The 23,279-nt window shown below is 35.0% G+C and overlaps 1 pseudogene; it reads right to left on the bottom strand.

Moving 5' to 3' along the window:
• Positions 1–9,414: 9,414 nt before the first annotated feature.
• LOC127903952 (uncharacterized) overlaps positions 9,415–23,279 on the bottom strand; it is a 28,882-nt pseudogene continuing 15,017 nt past the window's right edge.

Genomic DNA, 23,279 nt, shown 5'->3' with positions numbered 1-23,279 from the left:
TTCTAATGTTTAAGGTTAACTTCCTTGGGTTGAGATTATTATCTTCTTTTTTTTTTCTTTTTTTCTTTTTTTAGGTAATAATTTATAACACAATGTATCTTGAACCCATGTAATGAGCTGTAGGCTAATGACTCCCAGACTAGTTAGTCTTAGAGCATTAGGTGTTGAGACACCCCTACGAGCTTAGTAACTCGGGTTGTAGATACTAAAATGTAGATAGTGCAATGTTTGAATCTCTTAAGCTTTTCTCCTTAATCCATGTAACAAGCACTGGGCCAATAGCTCCCAAGTCAGTTGACTTTAGGGTATTATGTGTTAAAACACCTTTTCGGGCTTAATTGCTTAGGTTAGGGAGGCTACGAAACCAAACTTATCTATATTTTTATTTATTTATTTTATTATATTTATTACCCCTTTTTTTCTTTTTTTTTTCTTTAGAAAATTATATACTATCCCTTTCCCTTAGTTGTTATCTTTAACAAAAGAACATAAATAATGTAATAATTCAATGTGGAACCCACAATCATATGTTAAAGTGTGTGTGTGTGTGTGTGTGAAAATAAAGGTTTATGAATATTTGTTAAATAAGTATATAAGCATAATCAAGTGATAACAATGCGAGAGTTTGTAAACCTGAATATTTCAAGAAGTGTGTGATAGACCTTGTTATGAATGTTTACTAAGATGCGTCTCAAGAGTTAATACTCCTTACTCTGCCACCTTAACAATAACAACAAAAAGTTTTGTCAAATGATTTTAATAACAATAAAAAGGTTTTTTTTTTAACTTACGACTACTACCCTCTCCCCTCAACCAAAATGAGACATTGTCCTCAATGTTTTAATGTAGAAAGGTAGAGTATAGAAGACATCACCTGAAGTAGCGACTACTGACAAACCCGAAACACACTTAAACAAAAATAAGAAATAACAAAACAGAAAAAAATAGTATGCTATTAATAAAACCAAAAGACACAAGGTTTTACAAACTAAGGCTCAAATCCAATCTAAGCTTTTTATGACTTTCCCTATTTGACAAGTCTATTCGACTCATGAAGGAATCAATTACAGGGATGAAAGTTTGCAATTGATTAATCAGTTGTTCAGCAGTAACAATAGAGATTATGATTTGTCGTGCCGAATATGTAAACATTATGTTCCACAGCATGATCAAGAAAAGACAACAAATGATCATAAAAATCATTAACATTTAGCAAACATATAGGTTTCTGGTGAATGTTCAGTTAAGCCCAAGAGGAAATATGAAATATCTCTTCTAATGTGCCCAGATCACCTAGTAAGGTAATGAAGGCGTCAGCATGATCAAACATTGTATCCATTCGTTTAGACATTATGGAGACCTGCAGTTCCTCTTCAACTGTTTTTCCAATGAGATCCACTTTGGCTAAAGCTTTTGAAATGGCACCCAAAACTTGACTGCCTCCTAAAAATGCAGTTGTTGACACACTCCCCATTAACCCAAGGTTGCCTCCCCCATATACTAAATGAATCTTTCTCTCAGCTAGTACTTGACCAAGATGATGTGCTGATTCTAAAAACTCTTTTTTTTTCCCAAGACAGGATCCACTAAAAACACAAATATTTTTTATTTGAAGACCCAAGGAACCTGCCATTTCTACACACTTCTATATCTGTTAAATGTATGGGTGGGATAGAAATGAAGGGAAGGAAAAGAAGATTGTATAGATGAGAAATTGAAAATGCAATCATACCACTTATATGTAGGCCAGCTAGAGTCTCTCTCTCTCTCTCTCTCTCTCTTCAAAACATGTGTATGTATAACTAGTTGTGATTGTGGCTCACATCTTCCCTTGGTTTTACATCCAAGAACAGCTTAAACGCCCTCTATGGGTCGGGGATAAGCTTCCCATCTAGTTTTCTTAAAAGCTGACAAACATGGTCTTTTTTAGTTAGATTCCCAAGACTACGTCGATCATTTTCTTTATAAAAATGGAGCCATAAATCATGAATTGCACGATGCACATCTCCACTAAGATGCGTCTCAAGAGGTAATAAAAGATTATCTAAAGACTCCTTACTTAGGCCATCCTTAATGAATTGTGTTTTATCTTCACGATTTATAAATACCATTCCTAAAGAACGACATTTTGCATTACAAGTCCATCTAGCACTTATGTGACAGACTTTTAGTCGTTTTGCATGACGTTTCTTTGCAAAAATGCTTTTACCTGTTCCAGGCATGTGTGAAATAAAAGAATTGGAAGATTCACTTGATAAACGGACCTCGACTTCAATTAGCCACCGAATATCTTCAGGAATTCCATGGTTCATTAACAACCTCAATCTTTCACACCTAGCATGGTAAATTCTTGTAATCATATTTTGAGGCAAAGCGGGAAAATACTTTTTCAATTTTTCAAGAGTGGTGTCCATTTTCAAATTAGAAGTGGAGAAGAGATGCAGAGAAAAGAGAAGGAGCAAGGAATGGAACAAATATATACACAAATATAAGTTATCATGGGAAATTGAAAGAACCGACTTAAGAGTCATGGAGTACCGTTATCCGTCATTTGACCGGGGTTGAAGAAAGACTAGAAAAACAAAAGTCACACCAAAAAGAAACACAAAAACAATGTGAGAAAAACAAAATAATCAATCTTTATATACAAGATCACCCAAACCAATGGACTCATCTTCACTAGGAAAATTATCAAAATAAGCTTTTAAACGATGTCCATTTACATTAAAGACATTGCCATTCTTTGGATTGACAATATCAAAGGCCCCATAAGGATACACATGTTTCACAATAAATGGACCGCTCCATCTTGATCTTAGCTTTCCAGGAAATAAGTGGAGTCGAGAATTATAAAGCAAAACTTTTTGACCAACATCAAATGCTTTTCTCAAGATTCTCTTGTCATGAAACTCTTTGATTCTTGCTTCATGAATTTTTGAATTCTCATATGCATCATTTTTTATTTCCTCAAGCTCATTTATTTGTAACTTACGCAGCTGGCTAGCATCATCAAGGTTTGAATTGAAAGCTTTGATAGCCCAATAAGCTTTATGTTCAAGTTCTATAGGCAAGTGACAAGATTTTCCATTAACCAACCTATAAGGTGACATACCTAATGATGTTTTAAAAGCAGTTCAATAAGCCCAAAGTGCATCATTAAGTCTTAAAGACCAGTCATTACAATTAGGGTTCATTGTTTTTTCCAAGATTTGTTTGATCTCTCTATTAGCAAGTTCTACTTTTCCACTTGTCTGAGAGTGATAAGAGGTGGCAACTTTGCGTGTGATTCCATATTTCTTCATTAAAGACTCAAATGGCTTGTTGCAGAAATGTGTTCCACCATCACTTATCATGGCTCGCGAGATTCCAAACCGACTCAAAATATTATCTTTTAAAAACTTGATCACTGTTTTGTGATCATTGTTTTGACTTGGAATTGCCTCTATCCATTTTGAAACATAATCGACTGCGACTAATATGTACACAAAACCAAAGATGGAGGAAATGGACCCATGAAATCTATACCCCAACAATCAAAGATTTCAATAACAAGAATAGGATTTAAAGGCATCATGTGACGTTTTGAAATAGATCCTAACTTTTGACAATTTTCACAAGTTTTGCAGAATGCATGTGTGTCCTTGAACATGGTGAGCCAATAAAATCCACATTGTAAGATTTTTGCAGTCGTCTTCTTTGATGAAAAATGACCCCTACATGCCTTAGAATGACAAAATTTAATGTCGGGAATGCATCTTCAAAATATTTGATCAGGACAGTATTTGAATAAGTAAGGGTCATCCCAATAAAAGTTTTTCACTTCGTTCAAAAACTTTCTGCTGTCTTGGGTACTTCAATAAGTTGGCAAATCTCTTGTTGCAAGAAAATTGACAATATTAGCAAACCAAGGCGTTGAACTAAGAGAAAGTAAGGATTCGTTTGGAAAGTAATCATCGATTGGTGTGATATCAAATGTCGAATCTATTGTCAATCTTGACAAATGATTCACAACAACATTTTCGATGCCTTTGTGGTCCATGACTTCTTCCTAAGAATAAATCATTTGCAAATCTTCAGATTCATTGAAGTTAGTTTTCCTCAACGTAGTTTTGAATTGATCATACACTAATTCTTCAATAAGATCTACTTCCTGGAAATCATTATCATCTCCAGGTTGCTTGCAAATGTTGAAAATATTCATTTCCAGTGTCATGTTTCCAAATGATAACTTCATCAGTCCATTCCTACAATTAATAAATGCGTTAGAAGTTGCAAGAAATGGACGTCCTAAAATAATAGGAATTGAATTACATGCTTCAATAGGTTGTGTATTTAAGACAACAAAATCCACAGGATAAATGAATTTATCAACTTGTACTAACACATCTTCAACTATTCCTCTAGGCACTTTTACAGATCTATCAACAAGTAAAAGAGTTACAAAAGTTGGTTTTAACTCACCTAGACTGAGACTTTGAAAATCTGAATATGGAAGTAAATTCACACTAGCTCCAAGATCAAGTAAAGCTCTTTCAATTTTATGTTCTCCAATAAAGCATGAAATTGGAGGACAACCAGGGTCTTTATATTTCAAAGCATTATTGTTTTGAAGAATGACATTTACTTGTTCGGCTAAAAAGGTTTTCTTTTTCACATTCAATTTTCTCTTCACGGTGCACAAGTCTTTCAAAAATTTAGCATAAGAAGGTATATGTTTAATAGCATCCAACAAAGGTATTTTGATCCTTACTTGTTTGAAAATTTCAAAGATTTCAGAATTGTGATTGGCTTTCCTTTATTTGGTCATGGCATGAAGAAATGGAAGTGCTGGTATGAAATCAGTCTTTCCTTTGCAATGTTCAGGTTCAACCCCTTCCTTACCCTCAGAGACTAACTCATCTTCTTTCTCACAAGGCTCAAGAATGGGTTTTTCAATAACCTTACCACTACGCAGAGTAATGACCGATTTGACTTGATTCATGTGTTAGCTTCCGGAGCTACTTGGATTGTATTGCCCTTTGAGATTTTGTTGTGGTTGAGATGGAAACTTACCTTTCTCTTGAAAACTGAGAACAAATGTGAATTTTGCAAGAGTATCTTTTAAATCTGCCATGGTTTGAGCATGTTGAGTGTTGATTGTCTCTTGCTTTCAATGAATGCATGCAATGTTTCCTCAAGATTTCTTCTAGGAGGGGGAATATAAGGAGATGCATATCCTTGAGAATTTTGAAAATTATGGTGTGCTTGAAATGGTGGTTGTGAAGTTGGTGCATTATTGTTACCACTCTTCCAACTGAAATTTAGATGATTTCTCCAACCAAGGTTGTACGTTTGCGAGTATGGGTTATGATTTAGCCTTTGGAAATTGTTTAAAGCATTGGCCTGTTCATGGAGACATTCCTTAAAAGAAGGTAAAGTTGGACAATCATTGGTTGAATGTTCATTCATTTCATAAATTTGACACACAATGTCTTGAACATATTTTAATTGACCACTCTTTTTAAATTCAAATGCCTCGACTTTTCTAGCTAAAAATGCAAAGTTGGCTTGGAGGTCATGATCTTCCCTAAGGTTGTACATTCCTCCACTAAATGTATGAGGTTGAGTTTTACCTGGTACCTCATAAGTGTTTGTAGTGTCCCAATTTTGAGCATTTTCAGCTAACAAGTCTAGGTACTCCACTGCTTTATCAGGGTCTTTATTTTCAAAAGTTTCATTGCACATCAATTCCACCATTTGCCTATCTTTAGGTGTTAACCCTTTATAAAAATGTGAAACCAATCTCCATGTTTTAAAACCATGATGAGGACAAGTATTAAGCAAGTCTCTATACCTATCCCAATTTTGGTAAAATGTTTCTCTTGGTTTTTGAGTGAAAGTGGTGATTTGTGTTTGGAAAGAGTTTGTTCTATGAGAAGGAAAAAAAATCTTCAAAAACTGTTGTTGCATTTCATCCCAAACACGAATGGATAATGACCTAAGATTTTGTAGCCATGTTTTAACTTTATCTTTTAATAAAAAAAAGGAAAAAAGCTTTAATCTGATAGTGTTCATGCTACAATTTAAGTCATTATAAGTGTTACAAACTTCTTCAAATTCTCTCAAATGCAAGTATGGATTTTCTAGATCTAAGCCATGAAAAGTAGGTAAAAGTTAAATAATGTCTGGCTTAAAATTGAAGTGATATGCATCAGGAGGGAAAATTATACATGATGGTGCACTTGTTCTTGTTAGATTCATGTGGTCTTTAAGTGTTCTAACATGATTATTCTCATTATTCTCATTATGAAGTGACTGGTTATCCTCTTTGGCTATATTTTCATATGACGATGAAGATTTTCTAGAAAGTATAACACTTAATGTGCGTGACCCTCTCATGTAAGTGTAGAAAGAGAAAAAAAAATAAGAAAAAAAACAAAAGTTAGATAAGAGAAAAGTTAAAAGAAAAATCAAATCAAATCAAATTTATACAATAATTTACCTCCCCGACAACGGCGCTAGAAACTTGACACGATCAAAGAGTTGATGTGTTATCCCAAGTGTAGGAGTGTCCAAGTAATAAATAACCCGGTAAGACCGGGGTCGATCCACAGGGAGGTCAACTATATAAATTATAAATAATATATATAAATTAACAAAGAGTTAAAGAGATCTTAGATTGAGATTAATGTGAGGATTAAACAATGATAAAATAGTTGTCAAAGTTAGAGGATCCACTAATGGTATTAGAAATAAGTATAGTATAAACTCTTTTTATTACTCAACTATAAAACCACACACAAAGAAGGTTCCAATCGGATGATTTATCCTTAATAGTTCATTATAAATTTTTAACATGATCATATTAATTATCTTATTTTAGTAACACCATACTTTTAAATATTGTCAGGAATTCATGATGCTAACTTATCTTAACAACAAATCAAGTTCCTCTCATAACAACGATGTCGGCCGAAGACTATGAAGGATCAAGCATTTATTATACCAAGTGTTATACACACAAATCTAGATTAATCTTTTAACAAGTAAGGTATTAAGAATTAGTAAGATAAAAAGATAAGACATATTAATAACAAACTTTCTTGGATATAAACATTGAAGTCCATGTTGAGTTTATATTATACATATTATAACACCATTAGTGAAACCTTTTCACCTTGACATAATTAACTTCACCGGACATAATGAAGAAGAAGAATATAAATAAACAAGATAAGAACATAATTATGATATAAGTTAACTAACCCGTTTGTTTGCTGGAAAGTAGTTTTCTTTTAGAAAGTGAATTCCGGGAAAGTGAATTATTTTATGATGTTTGGTAGTGTAATCGAAAATAAGTTGGAAAACATTTTCCAGTATTTGGTTATGTCATGGAAAATGAGCTGGAAAATAACTTATTAATGTTTTATTTTTCTCAAGTTTATTAAAATAATGAGGAACAAATCTTAAAAATTAAAAAGTTGAATGAGAATGAAATTGAAAAAAAATATAATTTCATGAATTATCTCAAATAAAAGAAATAATAATCAATATAATAGAGATCAAATCTAAAAAATAAAAAAAAAATGAAAGATGAAGAAATTAAAATAATAATAATTAACATTTCATAAATTATTTCAAATAAAATAAGTAATAATCAAAAGAATGAGGATCAAATTTGATAGATAAAAAATTTCAATAAAAAAATGATAAGGGAAAAGCAAATAACAATTATAAAAATGAGGACCAAAGTTAATATAAAAATTAAATTTTAAGAGATGAAATTGAAAAATAAATATTCAAAACAAAATATATATAGCAATCAAAAGTTTGAGGACCAAATTTGATATAATCAAAAAATAATATGACATTTCTAAATTTTTCACAACTTCCGGAAAGTGTTTTTCGCCCAAAGTTTCCATGAAAACACTTTCCTGGAAACCAAGCCAAATTTTCCTTTGACTGGAAAGTGTTTTCCATTGACTAACTTTTCTAATGGCAAACACCACTTTCCGGGAAACAAACATAGCCTAAGAGTAGTAAAGGAAATGAAAAGCATAAACAAGAGATTAATATAACATCAAAGAAAACTTGAATATTACAAAGAGAGAAAATAAAAAAATGATCTTGATATGAAAACCAAGATGCCTAAATGAATGGCAAATGCCTCCTTTTATAGGCCAAAAAGAACCATTCATTGGTAATTAACTATTGAATTAGTGGCCACCTAATGACTTAGTGGACTTGGTGGTTTAGGTATGGATTTGTTTTCTGGACGAAAGGACAGTTCTACAATCAGAATTTGGTAACATGGTATTCATGAACGTTATAGGAATATGTTTCAGCTTTCCACCAAAAGAAGAATGAGCTCATTTAGACTTCTAGAACTCGAGATATGGATTGAACACTGAACAATATCTGGACTGCAGGATGATTTGAACTTCTCTTTTGTTGCTAAGATGTGAACTTCAAAACAGAAGAATTGAGTCTTTGACTCTTCATGAATGTTTTAGGCCTATGTCTTAGCTTTCAATCCATATAAACCAAACTGAAATCCAAGATCTACAGTCCAGATATGACCCAATGACTTAATAGTGTTTCAGTTTGAATTAAACCAGCATCTCTTCTCTAAGCCTAGCCCTTCCTTTGTCCTTTTATTTTCAATAGTTAATCACATCAATCAATCCTTTGAATTGTGAGATTTGCCTGCATTTAAAATAAGCATTTACCATAAATTAAAGTTATCTTATACTATCAGACTTGTTATTATAAAACATGTTTAAGCTAGGGAATTTAATGATACTAAAAATACAATATGATGATATAAAACCTTAATAACAATGCACTTTTAAGTACTAATCAATGGACCATCATCATCCTAAAGGAACCCTGAAGAATTTGCAACTGCATCCAGAACAAGCTTGGATAACAACTCCAACACGCTAACAGCAGTCTAGCCAAGCAAAATTTCCATCAGCTAGCTTCAGAAATCATAGCAAACTAGCGGCATAAAGCAGCATCACAAACCAGAAGAAACCAAAGCCAAAATGAGCAAGTCACCACTGGGACAAGCTCCATTAAGCACCCCTCAATTGAGATAGCATAAGGAAACCAACAAAGCACATATCAACAATACCCAAACAAAGCAGTATATAAACCCAGCTAGCTGGAGGGTATTTTTTTAATCAAATGTAAGAAATTGTATAAATAAAAAATAAAAACATAGTTGGAGACTAGTGAGTCAAAGGTACAAGTATAAAGGGAACTAGCTCCCTTGGATAGCTAAGGGAACATACTCCCTGAAAACAAAGCTGGAGAACTAGCAATTCAGATAAACAGGCATATACAAGCATATGGAATAAACTCCCTAGAAAAAGGGAACAGGCTCCCTCTATCAAAAGCAAGACAACCTTGCAGAACCAAAACCCAAAGACATCAGAGCAGCTCTGCACATGCAATATCTGCCCAGAAGCGACATAGCACCACAACAAGACAAAGCCAAACAACAAGCCACAACATAGGATCCTCAAGAACAACAATAAGCCATAAGCAGAACCAAACAACAACTACAGAACAACAACGCCAGAACAACAAGCCAAACAACCAGAACCAAACCCAACCATACTAAGAACAACAAACCAAAAACCACAGCACTGGATCCTCAAGAACCACTTACAGAAACAGAGAAAACAAACTAACAATAGACAAGAAGCAACAATAGGTATCGGCTGCAATCAACGACAGCAATCTGGGGTAGGTGGTTGATCAGCTTACCCGTAGATATACCAAGTCCAGTATCATGCAAAGCTATAGGGAGTAAGCCTTTGCTCCGAGTCATATAACCCCGACTGCTTTTGGCAAAGGGAGGTTCATGAGGTACATTCCCAGATTTCCCATTCCCAGTTGAATCAGACCCAAAAGAATCATCAAGGATTGTTATAACATTACTGGCCAATTCATGCTGGGAAGATGTTTCATGCTAAGGAAAGAGCTTTGCCTTTTTTTTCCCCTACGAATAGCTTCTTGACTCCTAATTACCACCCTTTCAGTATTGGGATAAGGATCCCCTGAGGGCTGGCTAATAACAGGGTTCACTACAGCAGCTTCGTTAGAAGAACCAGAGGGAGACACATGTGCTCTCTTTACCATCCCAGAAGTGGGAGAATCCTCAACTCTAGTGTTAAGCTTCTGACAGGCAGTACTAGTATGTCTAGGCATACAACAATGGGAGCAAAATTTCAGCATGTATTCATAGATGACCCTTTTCTTGATAATTGTTCCATATGGCATTGAGAGGTTGACAGAACGAGGCAATTCTGCTAACAGATCCACCTCTATCATGAATCTGGCAAAGGACACCCGAGACATGGAGAGAGTGAGGTCATCATATCGAATAGGTTTGCCAATAACACTACTAATCTTTGACAAACATGCATGTGACCAACATTCCAGTGGGAGATTCAGAAAACGCACCCAGACCGGTACAGACGACATATCTAGTTTACCAAAATCAAAATAAGAAGGCATAGGCTTTATCACCAGCGGCTTACCTTGAACAAAGTAAGGGCCTCTACGTAGAACTTTGAGCATATTAGCTTCTGAAGAGAAGCGGAAGACCAGCCAGCCTGAATCATGAAGATTCAGAGTGACATTGCATTTCCAGACATAGGCCATAAATTCCCAAGAACAGTATACCCAGGAGTTTTACCAATTGAATATACAATCAGACATAATTTCCTGATGTCTCTAAGTTTACCAAAATCTTCAGTTAACAAAGAGCATGAATCAGAATTATTAGATGAACGAACATGAGTAAGGTCAGGGCCATTAGCAGGGGTAGGCAGCATAGTGACCTTGGGGTAATAATCATCAATAATGGACAGAGAAATACCTGGTGGGGGGAACAAGGAGGAGTCAGAGCCAAGAGTGAACCTTCTTCAGAACCGTCAGGGGAGACAACACTAGAAAGGTGGCCATTCACAATGCCAGCCTATGGCAACTCAGAACATGACGAGGCTAGCGGAGTTCCAGCAACCACAAGGGCCTGTTGGGTAAGACCCGTGTTGTGTCCTGAGGGTAACCCAGAACAACCATCCAAAACATTCCTTTCTAACCCAACCGCAGAAGAGGTCACAAGCGCAACACTGTCCATCGTTGCAGAATCTAGGGTTTCAATCAAAAGAGCCTCACCAATGACTAGGACCTGGAAATCAGGGAGAGGAGGAGGAGAACTAGCCAGAACCTTCACTGGAACGTCTAGGGTTGGAAGGGGAGGGTCTCGATGAAGAGATTGAGAGGTGCAATTTCCAGCAGGGGGATCCCATGATGAGAGACGGGGTCCATCAAACTGGGCATCACGAAGAAGCAACGATTTCTTCTTAGATTTCCCCATAAACTAGTCCAGAGAATTTGAAGAACCCACAAAATCATGACAATCAAAATATTGCACTCACACCATGCCAGACAGAAGCGCCGCTCACACAGGGTCGTGATGATCGACAACTGAATAGAACTCCAGTAGTGTTGATAGAAGAAGAGCCTCGGAGAGAACAAAGATCAAGAGAAGAAAATGTTGTACAGTGAGAGGGAACAGATGCACACAAGCAAAACATTAGGGTCTTTCTCTCATTACAAACCAAAGCTTCTCTCACCTTTACTTGACTAAGAGCTCTTTCACCTATAGGGTTTTCTTGATTGTATGGGTTGAAGGTTGATGATCTGGTTCTGTTGGCTGGAGGGTTTCCACATAGGATTGTTGTTGTTTTTGCTAGCTGTCTTCGTGTCTTTTGCTACTAGAGTCTGGCTGTTGGTTTCTTTGTTGTTTCCAAGCTCTGCAAGTTCCTTTCATACCTTCGACTGCAACTGGAGTGCTCAACTAATAATAGGGTTGATGTTGGCTCTTCCTTGTTGTTGCCATTAATTTTATTGAGTGGACTTGCTGGTTACTAGCTTGTTCTTCTTGCTTCTATTGCAAGTTGTTTGTGCTGCTATTTCTTCTATAGAAGGTGCTGTAGTTTGCTCTGGGTCACATTGCTCTTTGCTGCTACACCTTATAACCTCTATTGGGTTATTATTGGTTGTTGATCTTGTCTAGCTTTTTTGGAATCTTTGGTGACTTTCAAATGTCTGATGGGTTTGAAGGAGCCTTTATTGAAACTTGATTGATAGCTGACAGGTTGCTTCGGCTGGATTGTTGTTTTTTATCCGCTGTGTTGGTATGCTGGAATTGTTGTTTCAGTTGGTAGTTTGATGTGTTATATGTGCTAAGTACAATGCTGTCTTCTGGGTCAGCTGGGGTCATGGAAGGTATCTGATTCCTAGGCTGCGGATTGCTTTGGTTGGCCACTTGTTTACTATTTACTGGATTCTAAATCCATATCTCTGTCTGCGGGTTTTGATTGAGTTATTGTTGCTAGTTGTTGCCTTGGATTCTGATTACTATGGCTGGCTTTTTGTTGGCATTATTGTATTGGTTTGCCTGAGTTAATAGCTTCAGATGTATGGCCTCCATTGTTGATGATATGTTATTCGTTCTACTTGGTGGGTTAACTTTGGCACCTCTCCCCTAAATTGGTTCCTTGATTAACCTTCTTTGATGGATGATGCCTTCGGTTTTGCCTTTGTCATCTTTTCGGTTGTAAATTGTTGTTTTCTATTCTATTGGTCTTCAACCTGGTTCTTTTTTATACGGGCTTAAAGCTTGAGTTTATTTTATCTAGGGAGCCTGTTTCCTTTGGTCTTTTCTAATCTGGTTGTATATTCATGTATTTTGACTTGTTGGTTTAGTTACTTTTGATCTTTATACTTACTTACGTTTTGATACAAAAAAAAAAGTAAGCATTAAGTCAGCAGTTCTAACATAGTAGTTCATTGCGGTTTTGCCTTTGTCTGTATTATGCTTTTGAATACATGCTTTCAAATTCTTACACAATGCACAATGCCTCACTATAACAAGTTCAATGCAAATGTTTGCAGATTTTTTTAACCTTTCCATGAATGTCATTGGCATACAAGGAGCTTTCAATTTATTGTCGACTAGTAGTGGCTTTGGATATATAAATAGAAAACTTTTCTTCAAAGGGCTATAACGAATGAAAATGGCAACTGAATAACTTCAAAGGGCTATTACTGATAAAAATGGCAACTAGGTAATAATTTTTAAACTAAGCTTAAAGCTTGAACGAAACAAATATTGACTGCAGACAATGGAATAAATACATTAAAACTAAGATTCTTAAAAGTTGTCAATATCTTCAACTAAAAGCTTCCTATAAACACATATTGGTTTCAGATGATAGATAAACCAATAAACTGGGGAATGAAGGAACAAATATCCAAAAAGTTATCTTCAACTAAAATCATCCTATAAATACATCTTGGTTTCAGACGATAGATAAACCAATAAATTAGGGAATGAAGGAACAAATATCAAAAAAGTAACAGAGATACTTTGTTTGCATACAATACAACTTTCCTTTTGTCCCTCACAAGAACACAAAAGAAGAGGGGGGAGAGGAAAACTAAAGTACAATCACTTGATGATCCACCATCATCGTCTTCATGTTCCTCACAACCTTCTTGATGAGACTCCTCCAAAGTCTTTCAATCACAAAATCTCTCAATTTATCAATTCCATCATGACCACTATTTAGTACATGATCTGATTGGCAGAGAGTTAAAGCCACACCTAGTTTGGAAGAAAACAAGAAAACAAACAGAACTTACTAGTATAAGAGTTGGACAATAAAAAATAAGAGTTGGACAATAAAAAAACCAAAATAAAGAAAGAGGGTTTAAAGCAGTGTAGTCCAATTGGGTTAAATTGACTAAATTATACATATTTATTTTGACCAAATCTTTTCCTCGTGAGCCAATTTGCCAAATTGATACTTGTTGCGATGTCGCGGTCGCACAAATTAATTATCCTAGCTTGAAACACAACACACAAAATAGTATAGAGCAAGCAAGGGGTCGATCCCACGGGGAAGATTCAAGTCAGATTTTTATGCTAGATGATATGCAATTTGGGGGGGGGTTGGATGTTATCTAGGCTAAAGCAAAAGAAAACAGAAAACTATCAAACAAAATTTAATAAAATCAGAAAATTATCAAGAGAACAAACCTTGGTCACAAGCACACATCCACCTATAGAAATCATAACTGATCATGGAAACGAAACATCAATTTATATTCTGAATATTTATCTCTTCTTAACATTGGTTAGTTAACGGATCCGCCGTATAACTAACCCTAACCATCAAACAACCACAGTGTCCGCACTAGTAATTTAATTTAATGGCAGCCTTAAGAACTAGATAAGTTGATTAATCAAGAAAACATAACTGTCCGCAGTCTATGTTTGATTTGATTGAATGTTCTCCCTAAGATTAATAACGTAGATCCGCCACAATTATTAAACTCAGTTGCTTCACAAGTTCATATACCACAACTCCGGTTTTGATATCAAACTTAGCAATAGATTGTCTACAATAATAACTTAGAGTCCGCTCTAGCAATTAAAATAAACAATCATAGGAAAAATAAGCATAGGAGAACAAACATATTCATCATATAAACTGGAAAGAAAAGGTAAAATAAATCTCACAGTTCTTGAAATCCGAAGGTTTCCGTGTCCTTACAACCAAGAAAAAGTGTTTAGCCTTGCATGTTTGTTGAACAACTAATCAAAAAAAAGGAAAAATGCATAATTTAGGGTTTCTTAGAGGAAGAGAGCGTTTTTCTCTTCTTCGCTGGCTGCCCCCCTTCTCTTCTCTCATTCTTTTTATATCTTAGGAAACCCTAGGTCTCTATTTTACAAAATAGTCCTCCATTAAGTAGACTGTTTACATTTAAGTACTTCAATAACTATTTTCCTAAAAAAGGAGAAATAGCCTTGCATGAAATCTTCAAGCTTTGACTTAGAGGAGCTAAATTGCTGAAATAAAAACTTGGATATCGGTTTAGATGCTTCGGAACGTAATTTGGACTCGTTTCTTCACGAAACCTGTTTGCTGGCAGAATTCAGATGTCATCTTTGAAAAATCATATCTCCCTCATATGACATCGGTTTTGGCTGCAATTTGGAGCGTTTATAGAAATTTGAGCCATGCATCCAAAAAAATTGAGTTTGCATCAATTGGACTTTCGTAACTCCAGATATTCAAGTTGGAATGGCCGAAGGTCAACACTGGCAGATTGCGAGATTTGACTTTGAAGGCTGGGATTTCCATGCTCTTCCTTATTTTATTTTCTTGCCTTAGATATCCAGAAAGGTATGGATGTTAGCTTTTTAATGCCACTTGAATCACTTCATTTCAACCTCTAGAGCTCACGCTCTGCACAAAACATCGACTGAAGGTCAAATCTACCAATTATCTTCAATTTACTCCTTTTTGCATCTTTCATCCAAAAGTGCCTTCAAAACATAAAATAAAGAATATCAAGGCATTTTATATATAAAACATAGGCAAAACACTAGTTAAATGTGGGTGAAACTATCGAATAATATGGTTGCATCAATACTAACACAAAGATGTTTACAAGGGTTTTTTGTTTTCTAATCCTATACTAACCAGTATATGACATTATGAATAATTACAATCAATAGACCACAAAAGTTTTCTTCTAAGAAGAGATTCTCACCAAACGCGCCTAAAAGCTTTATTTTTAAACATTCATGAAATAATTTATAGATTTAGGGGATACAAGTGTTGTAACAAAAGAAAATAAAAAGTAAAAACTCAAACAATAAAAGGAAACATCAAACACCAGAAATCACAAACACTTAAAAGCAACAAATCAAAGGTCAAACATGAAAATTACCTTCAGATGTGCTTCTCTGTCGAAATCTCCTTAATCCAACAAAATTAGCTATCACAGCACCATTATTATAAACCAGCAAAGTAGGAAGATTATAATCTGGATAATTCAGTAAACAATCAGTAGACACAATCTTAACAAACTTTGTCCCTGGATATTTCACTACCAATTCTTCCAAACATTTCATAAGCACACTACATTCTGCATACCCATTCGTATACAAAAGAACCACAATCCAAACATCTGAACCTATCTGTGACACTTCCCTCACAAAATCAGAACTGGAAATCAGCACCACCGATCCAAACCTCGCAACCTGTATAGACTTCCTCATTTCTGCCAATCTCTTCTTATGGGAAAAAACAAGAACGAAAAAGCTTCAGCAAATTTATTAACGTTTTATTTAATTCAGCAACAAGCAGTCAAAGTCAAAGCTTGGGGTGTAACCAAACCACTAATTACAAATTGCTCGGCTTATGGATGACAAGAACTAGTACATGATAACTTATGGTGTAGAATGGCATCAACAATCCAGATAAGCCAAACATTGTTATTTTGTTATTAAATCAAGATAGGTGAAACCATAAGGCAACTGCTATAGTTGGATGTTATATTAAGAAAAAGATGAGCCAATAACTATGAAAGAAGAAACCCAATAATTCAAAAATTATGCGATTGAATCAATAGATGTATATCCACTGATTTCTTTTTTTTTTCCTCAAACTTAACTTGTGGACCCATAAAAATCAAAGACATTCTAAATAAAATAAAAAAGGTTCACCCAATGGAAACATGAAACTATCATTCACATAACCAACAAAATCCAAAACACAAACAAATAGATGATCTTTTCCCTATTAATTAAAAGTGCTAAATTACATCACACATAAGATAACATTACAACACAAACAAACTAACCAAGTAAAAAAAAACAAAAAAAAAACATACTTGTATTCTTGGAGGAAGCGGTTGTCATAGAGATGGAGATCATCTTCAAGTTCGATTTCCTCATCAGTTTTGGAATCAAGAAAAAATTTGTCTTTAGATATAGAATGTTCTTGATCGGGAGCTGGAGTGAAAGGCAGTGGCTTAAAAGCAGGTTGTTTTGGTGGCAAGTTTCCAAGCTTTCAATATATATAATCCCATCGAGTTGAAGCTCTTTCCACATCATTGTATGATGTAACTATATTATTTAATAGTTTCACCCATATTTACCTAGTGTTTTGCCTATGTTTTATATATAAAATGTCTTGATATTCTTTGTTTTATGTTTTGAAGGCACCTTTGAATGCAAGATGCAAAAGGGAGTAAATTGAAGGTAATTGGCAGATTTGACCTTCAGTAAATGTTTTGTTTAGAGCGTGAGTTCTAGAGGTCGAAATAAAGTGATTCCAGTGGCATTAAGAAGCTAACATCCATACCTTTCTGGAAATCTAAGGAAAGAAAATAAATAAGGAAGAGCATGGAAACCGCAGCCTTCAAAGTCAAATCTCGCAATCTGCCAATATTGACCTTTGACCATTCCAACTTAAATATCTTGAGCTACGGAAGTCCAATTGATGCAAACTCAATTGTTTTAGATTCCAGACTCAAAGAAATATCAATGCTCCAAATTTAAGAAAACAACGATGTCATATGAGAGAGATATGATTTTTAAAAGATGACAACTGACTTCTGCCAGCAAACAGGTTTCGTGAAGAAACGAGTCCAAATTATGTTCAGAGGCATCTAAATCGACATCCAAGTTTTTATTTCAGCAATTTAGCTCTTCTCAGTCAAATCTTGAAGATTTCATGCAAGCCTATTTCTCTTTTTTAGGAAAATAGTTATTGAAGTACTTAAATATAAACTGTCTACTTAAGGGAGGACTATTTTGTAAAATAGAGACTAGGGTTTCCTAGGATATAAAAAGAATGAGAGAAGAGAAGGGAGGCAGCAAGCTAAGAGAGAAAAAATGCCCCTTCTCCTCCACAAACCCGAAATCATGTTTTCTTCTTTCCTTTTGATTAGTTGTTCAACAAACATGCAAGGCTAAACTCTTTTTCTTGGTTGCAAGGACATGGAAACCTTCGGATTTCAAGAACTGTGAGATCTATTTACCTTTTTTTTTCAGTTTATATGATGAATATGTTTGTTCTCCTATACTTATGTTTCCTATGATTGTTTATTTTAATTGCTAGAGTGGACTTTAAGTTGTTATTGTAGACAATTTGTTGCTAAGTTTGATATCAAAACCGGAGTTGTGGTATATAAACTTGTGAAGCAAATGAGTTTAATAATTATGGCGGATCTACGTTATTAATTTTAGGGAGAACATTCAATCAAATCAAACATAGACTGCGGACAGTTATGTTTTCTTGATAATCAACTTATCTAGTTCTCAAGGCTGTCATTGAATTAAATTACTAGTGTGGACACTGTGATTGTTTGATGGTTAGGGTTAGTTATATGGCAAATCCATTGACTAACCAATTTTTAGAAGAGATAAATATTCAGAATCTAAATTGACGTCTCGTTTCTATGATCAGTTCTGATTTCTGTAGGTGGATGTGTTCTTGCGACCAAGGTTTGTTTTCTTGATAAATTTCGGTTTCAATTGATTTTGTTTGCTAGTTTAATTTCTATGATAATTTAGATCATTACAAATCAAACCCCCCAATTGTATAACGTACAACATAAAAATCTGATATTAAACTTCCTCGTTCGTGGGATCGACCCCTTCTTTTCTCTATACTATCTTGTGTGTATGTTTCAAGCTAGGGTAATTAATTTATGTGACCGCGACATCGCAACAAATTTTGGCGCCGTTGCTGGGGAAGTAATTTTAGTTGATTCTTGTGCTGTTATTTTTATTTGCTGTGATTGTTATTTATTTTTTTGAAAAAAAAAAGAAACAGAATTTTTGCTTGCGGCGGTACTGTTCATTTACGGCAGTGGTACTGTTCAAAACAGATTTTTTGGTGGAATTAGGTATCGACCTTTTGTTTCCTAAAGTGAAACGACATTCTGAATAGAACAAGTGGTAAACCACTATTCCTACTCTATCGAGGCCAAATACTGTTGTTTTCTAGGGTTTTCAGGCAATTTTAGTTTTCTAACATAAGATTTTCGTACAATTTACATTGTTTTTGATCTCTTGTATGGTTGGTTTCTTTTTAGTTTCCTTGATGATTTATGCTTGTAACCCGTTCTACTAATCAAAGTCAAGTGTAGGTGGATCTCGAAATAGAAAACACTTTTCGCAGGTTACGAAAGGAAGCTCGTGTCAACACCATGGTTGTTGCACGACAACAAACACTCAAGGAGCTTGTTGCTCCTAACATGGAAAATCAACATGTGTATAAACATCGACAATAATGTAAACTTCGAGCTCAAATCTGGTTTTATACATTTGCTACCAACATTCAATGGTCTTGCAGGAGAAGATCGTCATACTCATCTCAAGGAATTCCATATGACTTGCGTTGGCATGAAACCGAATGGAGTTGATGAAGAACATGTTAAGTTGAAAGCTTTCCTTTTCTCTTTAAAAGGGGCAGCAAAGTCGTGGTTTTTCTCTATTCTTCCAGGTTCCATTGGAACGTGGAATGCCATGAAGAAGATTTTTCTTGAGAAGTATTTTCTAGCATCTCGAGTTGCCAACATAAGGAAAGAAATATATGGGATTCGGCAATGTCATGGCAAGACACTCTCCGAGTATTGGGAAAGATTTAAGCAACTATGCATTCAATGCCCTCATCATCAAATACCCGATTAACTGCTCATTCAATATTTCTATGAAGGATTGATGCCTACTGATCGTAGTATCATTGATGCTGCAAGTGGAGGGCATTGGTGGATAAGACACCCAAGGCTGCACGCCAATTGATCTCAAACATGGCAGTCAACTCGAAACAGTTTGGCACCCGTGGAGACTTCGCAAACAAACGAGTAATTGAGGTAAGTATTTCTAACCTTGAAAATAAAGTTAATGATCTTACTTCTCTTCTGCATTCTTTGGCTTGTGGCAATGTACAACAGGTGAAAGTTTGTAATATATGCTCCTTACAAGAACATACCTCAGATATGTGCCCAACAATGCAAGAAGTAATATTGAACAAGCTTATGCAATTGATGGAGGATTCAACAGACAGCCCCAGCGTAAATATGATCCATTTTCCAACACGTACAATCCTGGATAGAGAGATCATCCCAACTTATGTTATGGGAACCCACCTCAACAAGGCAATCAAGGCCGATGATTAGTACTTAAAAGTGCATTTTTATCAAGGTTTTATATCATCATTTTGCACTTGAAGTATCAATAACTCGTTAACTAAAGCATGTTTTATAATAACATATCTAATAATATAAGATACCTTTAATTTATGGTAAATGTTCATCTTAAATGCAGGCCTATCATATAAATGGAAGAATTGATTGATGAGTTGAAGTACTGAAATTGAAAGGACAAAGAGATGGCCAAACTTAGAAAAGAGATGTTGGTGCAGTCGAAACTGGAACATTGTTCGGTAATCGGGTCATATCTGGAGTTGTAGATCTCGGATTTAGGTCTACTTTATATGGATGGAAAGGTAAGACATAGGCCTACAACTTTCATGGAGTCCAAGATTTAACAAGGCCGTTTTCAAGTCCAAATTGTAGCAACAACGAAGAAGTCTGAATCTATCTTGCAGCCCAGACACTATTCAGTGTTCAGCCCATATCTCGAGTTCTAGAAGTCCAAATGATCTCAATGTTTTACCCTGAAAAGCTGAGACAATTTCCTAGAACTTTCATGATTTAACTCTGTTCAAATTATGATGTTATCAATGACGTTTTTGGCAGACAAGAAGATAAGAATTGTCACCAAGTCAAGATGTGGCCACTCACTCATCAATTAGTCAACAAATCAATAGTTCTGAATTTGCCTATAAAAGGAGGCATTTGCCATGTATTTAGGCATCTTGGTGTTCAGATCAAGATCATGCTCTTGCTCTCTCTTTATATTTTGTAATGCTTAGTTTTGCTTGTATTAATCTCTTGCTTATGTTTTTCATTTCCTTTCCTTGTTTATTTATGTTTCTCTCTTTCATTGTGTTTAGCTAAGTTTATCTTGTCAAGGTGAAAAGGTTACACTAATGGTGTAAGAATAAGTATAATATAAACTTAACATAGACCTTAATGTTTGATACTAACATGTTTTATATTTGTTATCTTGTTCACTTTTAATACTTTGCTTGTTAAATGGTTAATTTAGATTTATGTTGTATAACCCTTGGTACAACAAATACTTGGCACTTTCATAGCCCAACCGTATGGTATAACCAACACATGTGCTATGAAAGGAACTTGATTTGTTGTTAACATAAGTTATAATCATGAATGTCTAACAACATTTACAAGTATTAGCATTATTCGAATAAGATAACTAATGTAATCATGTTAACAATTTATAATCCGATTGGAACCTCCTTTGTGTGTGGTTTCCAGTTGAGTAATAAAAAGAGTTTATACTATACTTGTTTGAAATACCATTAGTGGATCCTCTAACCTTGACAATTATTTTATCCTTGTTTAATCCTTACATAAATATCACATCTCAAAGCTCTTTTTAAACTTATTATTATTGTTTTTGTTGTTGTTGTTGTTGTTTATAATTTATAATTTATACAATTAACCTCCTTGTGGTTCGACCCCGGTCTTGCCGGGTTATTTATTACTTCGACACTCCTGCACTTGGGAGAAGACATAAATCTTTTGGTCATGTCAGCCGACAGTTCCATCCCTATAGATTTCAATCCCAACAGAATTATCAAGCAAGACAACCCCCTCCATTCACAAACTCCAATGTTATGGGGTTGTCATCCAGTGATGATCTTTGTGAGATGATGAAAACTTTGGCTTCTAACATTGTGACCTTGCAACAAAATGTCATGTCTTTTCAACAGGAAACAAGGTCAAGTATTCACAACTTGGAGAAGCAAATGGGGCAAATAACTTCAAGCGTAGGGAAATTGGAAGCACAAATGAATGGAAAATTGCCCTCCCAAGCATTGAATCCAAAAAAGAATGTTAGTGCGATCATGCTGCGAAGTGGGAAAGAACTTAAAGAGCAAAGGTCGAAACAAATTGAGATGGAGGAAGAAGAAGAGATAGAAACCGAATTAAGTACAAAGAAGAAACACCTTCCTCCTCTACAAATTGAAACAACGACCAACACTCCGAAGGTAACTCCTCACTCAATGAATTCCAGTTTTAAAACAATTCCACCCTTTCCTATGAATTCTTCTAGGTCAAAGAAAGAGGACAAAGAAAAAGATATTTTAGAGGTTTTCAAGAAAGTAGAACTCAACATTCCTTTGCTTGATGTTATCAAGCAAATTCCCAAGTATGCCAAATTCTTGAAGGAGTTGTGTACTACCAAGAGAGCCTACAAGCTAAAAGGTCATGAAATGGTAAGTATGGGTGAAGTTGTATCTGCTGTTGTTCAAAAGAATATGCCTTTGAAGAAAAAACATCCAGGTGCGTTTATTATCCCATGTGTTATTGGTAATGCAAGTTTTAAAGGGGCTTTATGCGATTTAGGTGCATCCATTAGTGTTATGCCTAAACATGTTTATGATTCTCTTAGTCTAGAGCCTTTGAATAAAACTAATATTGTAATACAACTTGTGCATCGTAGTTTTGTTTATCCACTTGGTGTGATAGAAGATGTCATAGTCAAGATTGATAGTTTGGTTATTCCATGCGACTTTTATATTATTGATATGGAACATGATTCTTGTGATTCATCAAACAATACTCATATATTGTTTGGGAGACCATTCTTGAAAACCGCCAATACAAAGATTGATTATGGTAAGGATACTTTGTCTATGGAGGTATGAGATGAAAAAATTGAATTTAATTTTCATGATGCAATGACATATCCTTATAGCAATGTTTATTCTATCACATGCTATGACGAAGTTAATAAGTATGTGTAGCAAGTTTGTGATTTTGATTGTGAGGATCGATTAAGCGTAACTTTGAGCTATGGCTATGATTTTACCAAGATAGAAGAGATGGAGAGGCATATATGTGTTCCCCAAAACGTACATGAATTAGCATTAGCTTTGCAAGCTTTGCAAACTATCCCCCATGATACAGGAGTCATTTACCCCATCATAGACAGTAAATGGGTGGCACCGATAGAGGATTGACTGAAATAAAGTTAAAACATAGATAACTTTAAAACTGACCATGTTTGTCTTATATAGAGGTTTACAATGCATTTTAAAAACTAGCCTAAACGAGGAAACAAAAATCAAAATTAAAACTAAAAAAATATATGAAAATATCTATGAAAAATAACAAAATTAGTCCAAATAACAACTTTTGAGCCTAATATTTGGAGATCCAATGGGCCAATAAGTGATATAGTAGATTTCTATAATAAAAGTTATAGAATCTCCTGTAAAAAATTGAGCCTAAACCAATGATTGAATTTCCCGTTATCA

Source organism: Populus trichocarpa, chromosome 17, assembly GCF_000002775.5.
Source record: "Populus trichocarpa isolate Nisqually-1 chromosome 17, P.trichocarpa_v4.1, whole genome shotgun sequence".
NCBI lineage: Eukaryota > Viridiplantae > Streptophyta > Magnoliopsida > Malpighiales > Salicaceae > Populus > Populus trichocarpa.
This window is presented reverse-complemented; position numbering and strand designations above follow the sequence as displayed.